Here is a 12,472-nt window from a genome sequence, read left to right as displayed (position 1 = left end):
TTTTTACCTGGGAAAATGCGAGTGATTGTTAACAGCTACAGCTTTAACATCATTTATTGGTGAATGGTCCGAGGGCCTTGATTCAATAGCCCTGATTGATCAGCTCCCTCAGTTTAATGCTTCTTCTTGATAAACTTTGATATACAATGTCACTGTAAAATCTGGTCTCTAATTGGATATCAACTTTTTGGGGTATTTTTCAACCTGTGAGTGTTTGATACTACAGATGTACCCTGGATTCCAGTAGGATGTAATTTATGATGACGACACCTCCAACTCTCAGGAGCACTTTGGAGACGACTGTGGTCGGTTTGGCAAGATTTTTGTGTTGAACAGTAACGAAAGTCTGCTGTCAGACGTGACCGTCCCGCTTTATAATGCACTTTTGCTTCTTTGCATTGCTGTTGTCATGTGTGTGTGAGTGTGTGTATGTGTGTAGGGGAATTGTTATCAACACTAATAGTGTGAACTATTGTAAACACTCCGTTCAAACATGCAACTCCAGGACAACTGGAGTGTTCAGGTACAAAATCCGAGGTGGTAACGTGGAGAATCGTCGAAGAACATTCCGGGACAGTAACTTGTAACTACATTACTCAACATATTTAATTTGTGTGTAGATGTTGTTGTGCAACACAACCGTCTTTTTGTATCCGGATGTCATGACCAGTTCACTTCCAGTAGGAGTTCCAAGTATCCACAGATTGCAAGTGAAATATGACTCAAATAAAGCGTTAAATAAAAGAGTTGAGTCAACTTTATTTCAACAGCTGGGGTTCAGTTTCACAACTGAGGGCTGGAGAAGGACCTGGACTGATTCACAACTGGTCCACATGGTAGACCATGAAGGCAGCAGTCGGACTAGACATAAGGAACATCAACCATCAAAATGTCCGGAGAGAGTCAATGAAATATTTTCTTTACGTTTCTGACAAGAAAACGTTGATTAGATCTCCTTGGCAGAGGCAATAACCAGCAGGGATCATCAAAGCAGGCGATCAGAGGTGAGGGATTCTGACGAGTTCATGAAGTTCCTGAGCAGGAGCTTCAGTTTATCTCCGCCGCATGTGTTTACGAAGAGACAGGAGAAAATAGAAAGTAGGTCTTACAGGCGTACAAGTTGACACAGGTTCTCGTTTACCACGGAATTCGTTGGGGAGCAGAATCTCCACGTCTGAGCTTCACACAGAGCAGGAAGTCCCTTTCATAAATCTGCAGGTTCAAGTCATCGTCCTCCTCTGATGACTTCTCGCAATAATGGAGGGTTGTCATGGTGACAAAAACTAATTTCATCTTCTGTCTCCTGCAGCGACGTCTTGGTGGTCTCCTGTTCTTACCTTTGATTTCCTGTGAAGTTACAAACAGCAAGACTGCTGCACCTGAGACACTAACACTTGTGTGTTTTGTGTTGTGTGTCCATGTGTTTCCATGTGAGTGTGTTTTCTTGCCACTTTGTGTGAGTGTCACTGTGATTGTGTGTGTAAGTCAGTACATGTGTGAGTGCTTGTGTGAGTCCATGCATGTTTGAGTGTGAGTTTGTGTGTGTTTGAGCGTGCATTTGTGTGTGCTGAGAGTGTGTGTCCTTGTGTGTGAGTTGTGTTATGTTATAAATGTATGTTAGTTTTTGTGGGAGTGAATGTGTGTGTATGTGTAAATCTGTGTGTGTGCTGTTTGAGACCATCCATGTATGACTGTGCACGAGTGTGTATCTGTTGTTGCGCGTGCAGTATAAGTCCGTATGGAAGTGAGTGCATGTGTGTGAGACTGTTTTCGTGCAATATGTGCGTGTGTTCGTGTAAGCCTGTAAGTGCGCTTTGAGTCTGTTTGTGAGACTGTGTGCGTGCAGTATGAGTATGTTTGTGTGTGTGTGTATGTGTGTGTGACTGCTCTCAAGTGACACAGGTCTGACGTGATGTTGTGTTATCAAGTATCACTGATGGGATGATACACTTGAAGAAAGATTTAAAGTGTGTTTGTTGTACTTCAGTTGAAAGTGTGTGTTGAGGATGTTTATGAGTTCAGGCAGGCCCTGGAGGGAAAACTGTTCCTCTCGGTCCCTCAATTACATCGAGGAAGCTTTTAAAGTGCACAACAGGGTGTTTGCTGATGCTGCTGATTTTGTCTGTTTCTGAACTCACATATTCTTTGTTCTCTTAACTATGTTTAGAGATTGAGACTGCAGAGTCTGGCCTGGTGCGCCCCGTGTGGTGCGTTGTGTAACTGCCTAACCTGCTCATCACCAAGTGTGGATAGATAAATGTGTATCTTTGTTATTCATCTGAGTTTTTTCTGGCCTGGGTAAGGTCGACTTTGTTATCAGTCCAAAGTTTTCATCGGAAAATGATCATTACGCAAGGGATGGATATAACTTTATTGATATAAAGGTGAGAGCAGCATCACAACAGTTCTTTATAACTCAGAGACCAGACTAGTGTGAGTCAGGACAGTTGTGTTGTCATAATAATATCAACACAACTTTAGAGTCTTGTCTAAAGCAATATAACATTTCTGATTTTCACAATCCAGTTGATCTGTGTGTGTGTTTTGTGATTGTGTAGTTTTGTTTGTATATATGTGTGTGTGAGTGAGTAATTCTGTTTATGTGAGTATGTAAGTGTGTGAGTGTTGTTTGTGTATTTCTGTCTCTGTGTGCATGTCAATGTGTTAATGAGTGTGTGTTTGTTTGTGTAACAGTGTGTGTTTTTGCATTTTTTTTTGTAACAGTGTTTGCATATTATTGTCGGTTTGTGTTGGTGTGCAATTGTGTGTGTTTCTGTGTTTCTGTTTGTGTGCAAGTGTGTGTGTGTGTGTACATTCTCGAGTGTGTGTCCGTGCACATGTGAATTTGTGTGTCAGTGTGATCTCTGGACAGACATCTCAGCCTCTTTTCCTCAACTAACTTACTATTTGTTCATAATATGCTTAAAAATGTACAACTTCAGCTGTCTTTGGATGACAGTGTTGCTCCACAGCTTCATGAGCATCCTCCTCACTTGATACATTTTGCACAGCATCACACTTGTAAATGTAGGAGCATTTGAACATGAATTTGTAGAATCTCTTCTGGTGTTTTCCCGGACAGGTCCAGATGTGATCCGGCCAGTTCAGTTCTGGTCGTGAGGTGAGTGAAGCAGATGAATTGCAGCATAGATAAAACTCCGAGTGGTTTCGTTTGGCTGCCGCTCAACACATGAGGAAAGAAGGGGCTTTTTTCATCATTGCAACAGCCTGAATCAACACTTGAGAACTGCTGCTGACCCACATCTTTGTCGTGGGTGGAACAACATGGAGATGACCTGCCAACCTATCTCCTGCTCATCTCTCCTCCACCTCTGTGCAGTTGTGTCATTTCCACCAGTGAGTTCTGGCTCAGGACTTGTGTTTCTCTTTGTTATCTTGGGTTGAGAAAACACGTCCAGAGGTTTGGTCTGCACGGAGGTCTCTGCACACTTGGCTGACCAGAGTGGACCATTCATCATGTTGTATGACTTCAGATGTCAATGTATTGAAGCACAATTCTACCAGTTAAAATAAGTCTAAATGAATGATTAAAAAAACACTTTAATTTTCATCTTGGACCTGATCTGACTTGAAGGGTCAATCCACTGAAAATCCAAATTTCACTCATTTTCTGTGTTAGTGATTATTTTCAGAGCAATTATTTCCTTTTTAGAGTTACAGGCTAAAATATATCTTCATTTTAATGTATAGACTTGAGCTCAATGGTTCAATTGGCTCCTGAAAAAAGTCCATGTTTTATGCTTGTTTTTAGCCAACCATGCTATGCCACCAACCTAAATCAGATATCACCAATATGGCGCCCCCAGGCACAAGGTAGCCCGAAGACACCCCAGGGAGTGGCCCTCCATGCCCCTGAAAAAAAAAGAAGTCATACAATAAACATCATTTTGTTTTATATTTGTCTTTCCTTTCTTGTTGCCGTATTGGTAACTATTGAGAAGGAAACAAAATGAATTAGTGTATTGTAACGATATAATTAATAATATATATTAAGTTATTTTAGTGGGTACCAAACTGATGGTAGCCCCTTGGGTCACGTGGTGCAGTTGCAATATTGTCTAAATCTTGTGCACTAGCAAAATTAATGAAATGAGGAATGACTTCAGGCAGCAGGCGAAAGATGGAGATCTTCTTCTTGAAACAAACTTAAAATATAGACTTATTTAATTTTTTTCAGAACTATCCCTCATGTCGAGGCTTTAATATGAGATGGTAATTATAGAAGAGTACCCTAAAGGTATTTGGACGTTTTTAAGTGGTTTTGGATGAAGAAGAATACAAAGACAAATACAATTGACTTACATTTTTCCTATAACTTTAACAAGGAACTGATTACTATAAAAATAATCCCAACCCTTAGTCGGCGTAAAGGTGAGTAGAAAAACTAGTGAAATTGTAATTATAGGTGAATTATGATTTTATTAAGGGGATAAGAAAAACAAAACAAGTAACAATGATCGTTCACCTCTACCTAACGACCACTAGATGGAGTCGTTGCAGCAAGAAGTTCATGCAGCTGCTTCCTCAAAGAAATATAAATGGTTTAACGACGTTTAATTGTGTGTTATTTGACTGTCGGACATTTCCTATTTATGTTGCTGTATCTTAAAACGCAACTATAATTATAAAAAAAATCCACGGAAGTTTTATGACACCTCATGATCAGGAATAACTTAGTTAATTTTTTTGTTTTAAGAAAGAGAGGTGGTAAGAAGTCTTAACAGACATATATTATCAGACCGAGATGATGAACTTAAACTATGACATTATAAAAGTAACCAGCTTTCACGTGTTGACAAGATGTTTTAAGCGAGTTTTATAAATACGTAATATTAAAATTAAGATTGTTGTTGTGACATAAATCATGTCGCCTCCGTGGTTTCCTGCATAAATCCATGTTTCCAACATTAATTTGAATTGAATTTTTATTATTAAAATAAAAACAATGCTATACTATTCCTTTTTTTTTTTAACTTACTGATATCTTAATTCATTTTATGAAAATTTTGAATAGACAGATGAATGGATGGTGACGTCTGAGAGAGTAATGCAGATATTAAAAAAAAAAAATTAAACAACAAAATGTCAGGTTAAAAAGTGACCTTTAATTATCCTGCCATAAAACCTTGTGGATTAAATCTCTCATCCATAGAGGGCGTCAGAGTGCATGGGTTCGGCCATGGTCCTTGTTCCCTGAGGTAAGGGTAATCTGTGTTGGTGCTGAAACTTCAGACATTAATGCAAAAAGGGGTTTTGGCTTGGAGTACCTAGAGTAGAGTCTTAGGTGACGACACTAGGTGCTGTTGTGTGAGGGCTCTGAGGAACACATCTAAGCTGAGAGACTCTCACTTTTAACAGATCAGTATTCCTCCAACTTCCCCTTCATGAAGCAGAGCTGAACGTAGAGGACGATATTCTGAGCTAAGTGCGACCAAAGAACTGGAGCTGGAAACATGTAATAAAGGGAAGCAACCATAAACAGATGTTGATGAAGATTCATGTTTGACTTGTATCCGAGCTTTCCTGGTGTTCTCTGCAGCATGACATCCGAGCAAGTCGGCGTCACAGGTCACTTCAGTTCTTGTTTTCCTCTCCCAAACAGAACCGGACCCCTGATAGTCTATCGTGAATAAGTGGAGACCGGAGGCTGTTTCTGTTATCTGGGAAAACAACTTGATTGAGGTGGATCCCACCGGGAATCCCATCATGCAACAAGAACCTGCTCCAGACTTCCTCCAGTCGGACAGGAAAGCCAAAGTCTGAGCGAGTCATGCGGTCCAGCTCTCACTGGACACAGTTACAATGGCAAAACTTTCTGTCTCTTTCAAGAAAGATCCTAGAGAAGATTTGACCCTCACAGTGGTCCTTGAAGTGGTCGGTGCCGGGAGGGAAAATAGACGAAGAAAAAATAAATTTGGTAAACTTGTGAGTGCACCTGAGCTCTGAGATATGAAATTGTCAAGTAGTTGTGGTATAAGTCAAGCATCAAGGTTTGTCAATGCAAGTCCTCAATCCAGAAAGTCTCAACCTCCAGGCTACTCGAGGACTGAAGCCCATTATTACATCATAATGGACACCGCACTCATAAACCCTCGTTCGCCGGGATTTCAAACATTGTTATGATGAGGAACTTACTGCATCTTGGAGAGGAGTCAGGAACATTCAAGTCAGGAAAGTTGGGTTTTGATACTAGTTGCCCTTCAAAAATAATTTTTGATTCTCACTTTTATACAATTAATATTCATATTTGGATCAGTTTATTGTAATAAATGCAAATTAATTGCAAGGCAGTTTTAATCATGAAGAAATATATTTGAATTTGTAATTTTTTTCAATACTGTTTCATTTTACATGAACAGACAGAAGGAAATATATTTTAATTGTTTATATTTTATATATTAAATAAGGACCACTTGAAACTCAACGTTAAGATATTTAATAGTAAAAAAAAAAGAAGTTTCCTTTAACTAATTTCAAATGTTTAAAAAGCGCCACAAGGATTTACGACATACTTCCACGCACCAGTTCACATGTTCGTGCTGCTGCAGCAAAGAGGGTAAAACAATCTGACGCTACACTCAGTCCAACTCTACAGGTGATCTGTGCTCTACTTCCTGCTCTGCTCAATCAGCCGCATTAGCAAAAACAAAACAAGAGTTTGGGGTCGACTACGCAGTAAATTGAGCTTGAATGAATCATCGTTGGTTAAGTGTGTTGAAAAGTTTAATCAGATTAATTCATCATAACTGACGATTGATGGGTTGATACACCTTCATTTGTCCCATTGCCCCACATTGGGGACAATTGTGTTGACACAGCAGATCACACATAAACAAGAATAATAATAAGATAAATTCATCATAAACCAATAGAATACACATAAATAAAATAATAATCTAAAGCCATAATACAAACACATTGATAATAGTGCAAAGATTTGGATTGGTTCAATCTCGGATTTCTGCCATTATTAAGAGGTTCTTGGCTCCAACGTCCTCCACTGAGTCCAGAGAGCAGCCCCTGCTCACCAGTCTGTCCAGCCTCTTCCTGTCTCTGACTTTGAAGCTCACTGACCAGTGGACTACTCCATAAAAGGTCCTCAGGAGTGTTCCCTGGACCCCAAAGGACCTCAACCTTCTGAGCATCAATGTTGTCTGCCCGGTCCAGTCTGTCTTGAACATCTGTCAATGATGAAATAATCGTTGTTATTTTTTACAGCTTTATCCATATCAAATAAATACATAACAACGTCTAGCAGCTAATTATGGCTTTGGATGGGTTGGACTACACTGTCTCTCATAACCTTGGTAAGAATAAAACCTTTGTAAACACTTGGCGATGTGGACACTCAGGCCAGTTATGTGACCACATACAGAAGAGGTCAAAGGAAGAAAGTGAAGAGATTAACTTAGAAGAAACCTGAGTGTCAGCTCTTCTGCCAAACTTTGCTTGAACAATATTAAAAAGGTTTTTGTTAAGGGTTAGGGTTAGTGTTAGTGTTAGTGTTGGTTTGTATGTGGTATTTATTTTATGTGATCTCTTTTTGACAATTGGTAAATTTGGTGTTTATACAAACCCAGAGGTCATATGCTTCTAAATTTCACCTTTGATCCTCACAATATTTTCTAAACACATTGTCGAATCGAAAATAAATAATCCCTTTTGTTTGGCAGTTGACTGTTGTCTTGAGTGTTATTATAGTTCCCTCGAGAGATTTGGGGACACCCTGGAAAGGTTGCACTAGTACCGGTCCCCAGACCAGTGTTGGGGACCACTGCATTAGGTGACCACATTATGAACAGAAAACAAAACATCACTGACTGAAGTCACTAGTTCACCACTGAGGAATACATGTTTTTATTTTTCTTCCAAAACATTTCAATCAAACTTTTTTTCTGGTGGTAAACGCTACTCTCCTCCGTTCACTCACTGTCCCTGATATAAAAGTGTCACACAAAACGAACCGTAAACCTACAAACACACACAAATGTTTTTTAGTGTCGCGCCCTGCAAAAACAATCTGCTCGCATGAAGTTTGTTACGAGAGCCTTGTAATCTACTGACCTCCGCTCTGCCCAGAGCTGCTGAACTGCACTTGAACTCCCTCCTCAGAACGAACGGCCGAGTGTGAGACACACTCTGTCATCAATATTGTGTTACTACTTCAAGCGTGACAGAAGTCTGAGATGGTATCGGTGCCAAAACTATTAATTCTCACCTCGCTGAGATTTACAGTCTCCGTCAGTCCAGTCTGCTGTCTCATTCTACTACAACAATGATTTATGTGCGGCAAGTTTACAGGTGCTACACCTGTCACTCAAGCTCACCTATAAACCAGAATCCTGGGTTGACCTCAAACTGGAGTCAAGACCCGTGTGTCAACTCTGGCCCGTCCACTCGTTTATTGTGGCCTTCTCGAGCTCTAAGAACATAAATAGTATGGCATATTAACTATGGCATACTAAGCGTAGTAGAAAAAAAAATCACTTTCTATACATCATGAAAATATTTAGATCATTGTCTTTTGGATCATCTATTTCGTCACGTTTAATTTGCTTAAGACATTTCACAGGTAATTCTTTTTTGGGGGGTAATTTAATACATTGACAGCATCCAGGTGTGAAGATGATGTGAAACTAAATACATAAATAAAACAATAATTAAAAAATAATATATACATATTCTATTTCCTTCTTTATTCTTCTTCTTATTATGTTTTGTGCCCCGTCCAAAATAATTTGATGTTGATACAATATGTCAATCAAACTCTCTCTCTGTACTCTGTGTTGCTGTACTGTTCGTACAACAATTATTGTTATTTTATGATGACTTTTACGATCGATAAACCTCCATGAAGCAAAAGATATGAGAGTGCAATTGTACTTGTACTGACAAATATTTTTGTGAATCTGTATTATGTTGAGTACAACACTGGCAATACAAGTTCAACATTATGATTTTGATTGTGTTCACGTTCACCCACCACTAGGAAGCCGAGGCAGGTACCTACACATCTCTCACACACATTACTTAAAGCTTTTAGAAACAAAACGTGGCAATGCCCATTTATACTAGGCCTATCTACGACTACGATTACTAGGACGATCTGTTATTGCTAGTGTACGGTCAATTTGAGTCTCAATATTCCTGCTTTTTCCATCTGGCTAGATATGAAGACAGGTTAACATTGATTCTACACATTGACACTTTTAAACAGCAGCTCAACGTTTTAAAGAACATCTACCCTTCTTTAGAACCCTGAGGTGATGGTATGGTTTTACAGTGTTCGTACTGACAACAGAAAATGCTGTTTGTGTTATGAAAAGTTATAATTGAGGCGATAAGTCACAGTCAAAATCATCTCCTTCCAAACTTTCCCACCTGCTTATCTCTGCTCTATCAAGCGTATTGAGTTTTGTTCCCCCCAGTGTTTCCAAACTTGTGGCAGGATTTAATGTTTTCAGGGAGGCTCTTTGTTCTGAGACATGAGATATCATAATAGCTGCAATTATCAGATATTGGAAGGTCCCTCAGACCTGATTGACACGAGGGTGTCAGAGGGGTTCTGATGAGCCCGAGGCGACGGTTCTGGAACGATCATAGATCTTAATTTCATCTTCGGTTCAGTCCCTGAAGAGCTCTGACAGACGGAGCAGTGAGGATGGACCTGGATGTTGTTAAGAACCAGAAGATTGCACAAGAGCTGCAGATTCATCTGAACTGGTGGAATGTTCGCTGCTCACTCCCTGCATGACAGTCATGTTTGAAAAACTCCGACACCAGGGAGAACTCTGTTTTGGTTTCTTATTGAATCAAATGTTCTGCAGGTTCATGTTTCTTGCAGCAGAACCAAACACAACAGAACATTTCTTTTTTTTAATGAGTCGGAGCTAAGACACAGGCTAGACTTGAACCGTGATGGACAAATGTCTTCAAGTCTCCAGACACAAGATTCCAACTTTCTCACATCACTTCAGATGAGAACAAATGATGTTCTTGGGTAACAAGTAGGACTCCCATCCAGATGTTCTCAGACTGCTTCATTGTTCTTGTAAATGAACGTGCAGCTCAACACAGGTAGATGATAGATTATACCGAAGTGTCGTCCCAGGGCCTTTATTTCGCTTTTCACTTACATTTTTTTCCATTCTGACTATGATTTGTTGGAGTTAAGACTCTGATATGTCTTTATATTTGTTCATTTTCAGATTATATCTAGATACATAATATATCAATTTATTTCTGATAGTTGTGAAATATTTGTCATTAAATTATTAAAATTAATTGAGTTAATTACTGTCATGTGCGGTGATTAACCACAAGTTTGAATATACTGAGAGTAACTTGCAAACAAGTGTTAAACAAACTGGTTTAGATTTATTCTTTTATTTTAGAATTTACTGTGAGAAAGTCCTCAGTACATGTTTCAGCAAAATTAGCTTAGTGAATAAGTTACAGTTCTCGAGGAAGACAAGAGGATTAACGTATTATTTTCAGGGAATTTTTAGTAGAGCTATCATAACAGCAGGAATACAGACGTGATGTCATAACAAAGCAAAATAAATAAAGCATGTGCTTCAACACATCCGTGGTTAATGGCTGCTATGTGTTGGTTATGGAATTTGTGTGTGTTGGATATTCACAGAATGATCAAATTATTGTTCATATGGTCTTTTGATTTAATATTGATCGTACAAGTACACTTTTTTTTTATACACGTCAACACTTTTCCGGTTTGAAATCACCTCAAGATTTGTTTTGTGTGTTGTCCAGACACAGTTTTGTCTTCACTTTTTTTTTCATATTCATGTCTCACAGCTTGAAATGTTTTCTTACTGCAACCATCAAAAAGTCACAACAGTGAAGAGTCTGTTGTTGGATGGCGTCTCGGATTATTTCAACGTGTGTTCATCGTGTTTTACTGACTCGCCGCCGCGCTCGCTTCCCCCGGCTGCACGAGGAAAAGCCTTTTATTTGTGGTTTCTCAATTTTCATTCCAGGCTTGTCATAAAGCTCCCAGATGAGTGATATCATGTGTTGCTCATCAGCGAAGCAGCTCTGGGGACTTGTCAGGGTTATTAAAGGCTGTGACATATCTGTACTTTCACAATCAGTCGTGCTCCTGATGACAAACACAACCTTTTACTCAATTACACCTCGTAGTGTCTAAACATTAAGTACAGACTAGAGGTGGTCAAATGAGCCCTGTATTAGATTATTTTTTACTTCTAATGGGGTAATTTTGTAGTTTCTCAAGAGGTGCAATGGTTTTAAGTTTTTCCTGCAATGTTACATTTGTCAATTCTTTCCCTTAAACATGAAGTAGTGAACTCAGAGAATCTTAGAAATATCGGTTGTGACTACGCTGCATTGGGCCAGACCTATGAAGGTCAGAGTTGTCACAATTATTGAAAATGGAAAATAAACTGAGTATTTTAATTCATTCCATGAGAATGTGCAGTGAAATAATAATGGAAAATTATTTCATGTTGCTGCTAGAGTTATTCTGTAGGAAGCATCTCAGCATCCCAGCATGCTTTGCAGGACATTGTTGATTGTGGACGTGTTATTTTTATATTTGTGATGCTTTGGGGTCATTTTTGTGTTTTCCTGTATAACCTTTCTAACTTCAATCTCAACTCTGTTACTGCGATTAGAACTTTAAGCAATAATTATAGGTAATGTATAAACATAATTTGCATTTTTAACATGGCAATTTTAAATTGATGACCTTGTTTTCAGCTGTATGTAATCAATAATGTGCCATGAAAACGCAAATGTAAACAAATATTATTTATTAGCAGTGACGTTTCTTACTCGTTTTTAATGTTTAAGAAAAGAACTAAAATATATTTCAACTATGAATAATGAATACATGTTGATGTATTTATATTATACTTGTATTTTTAATTTAATAAATAAACAAAATCCAATCAAATTATTTTTCTTCCATGTGATAAAAAGAAGCACCACATCAACCTGGAAATGTTGAATATTTATTTCTTTATTCTTTTAATTGTAAATAAAAACAGCCATGCGTGAGGAAGAGTTCAAGAAGAGCCTTCTTTAGACATAAAATATAAGTGAATACATATTCATATTCAGGAAAGTTTAACTCATATTTTAAAGGGAAATTTAGGTTTGAAAGAGAGTAAACTATAAAGAATAAAATATATAATATAAAAAAGTAATATGCTCTTGAAATCCAGTTGTGTCTTCTTGAAACTCATGAAGTTTGAAGTTCAATTTGATGAGAAAAAAGCTCTTCACTGGCTCGATGACTTTGGAAACAAAGTTCTCGCTGCTCCTCCTCACTAAAAGGATCTCTATCCTGAAACACTTGACCTCCCTCGGCGCTTTCTGTCGGAGTGACGCAAAAAAAAAAAGTGGGTTGGCGAAGCGCACTAGTTTGGAGAAGCATCGGCGCGCACAGGAACATCCTCAGACTTGT

This window comes from Callionymus lyra, chromosome 12 (genome assembly GCF_982586985.1).
Source record: "Callionymus lyra chromosome 12, fCalLyr1.hap1.1, whole genome shotgun sequence".
NCBI classification, from domain to species: Eukaryota; Metazoa; Chordata; class Actinopteri; order Syngnathiformes; family Callionymidae; genus Callionymus; species Callionymus lyra.
The sequence above is the reverse complement of the archived record's forward strand: the minus strand, read 5'-3'. Positions refer to the sequence as shown.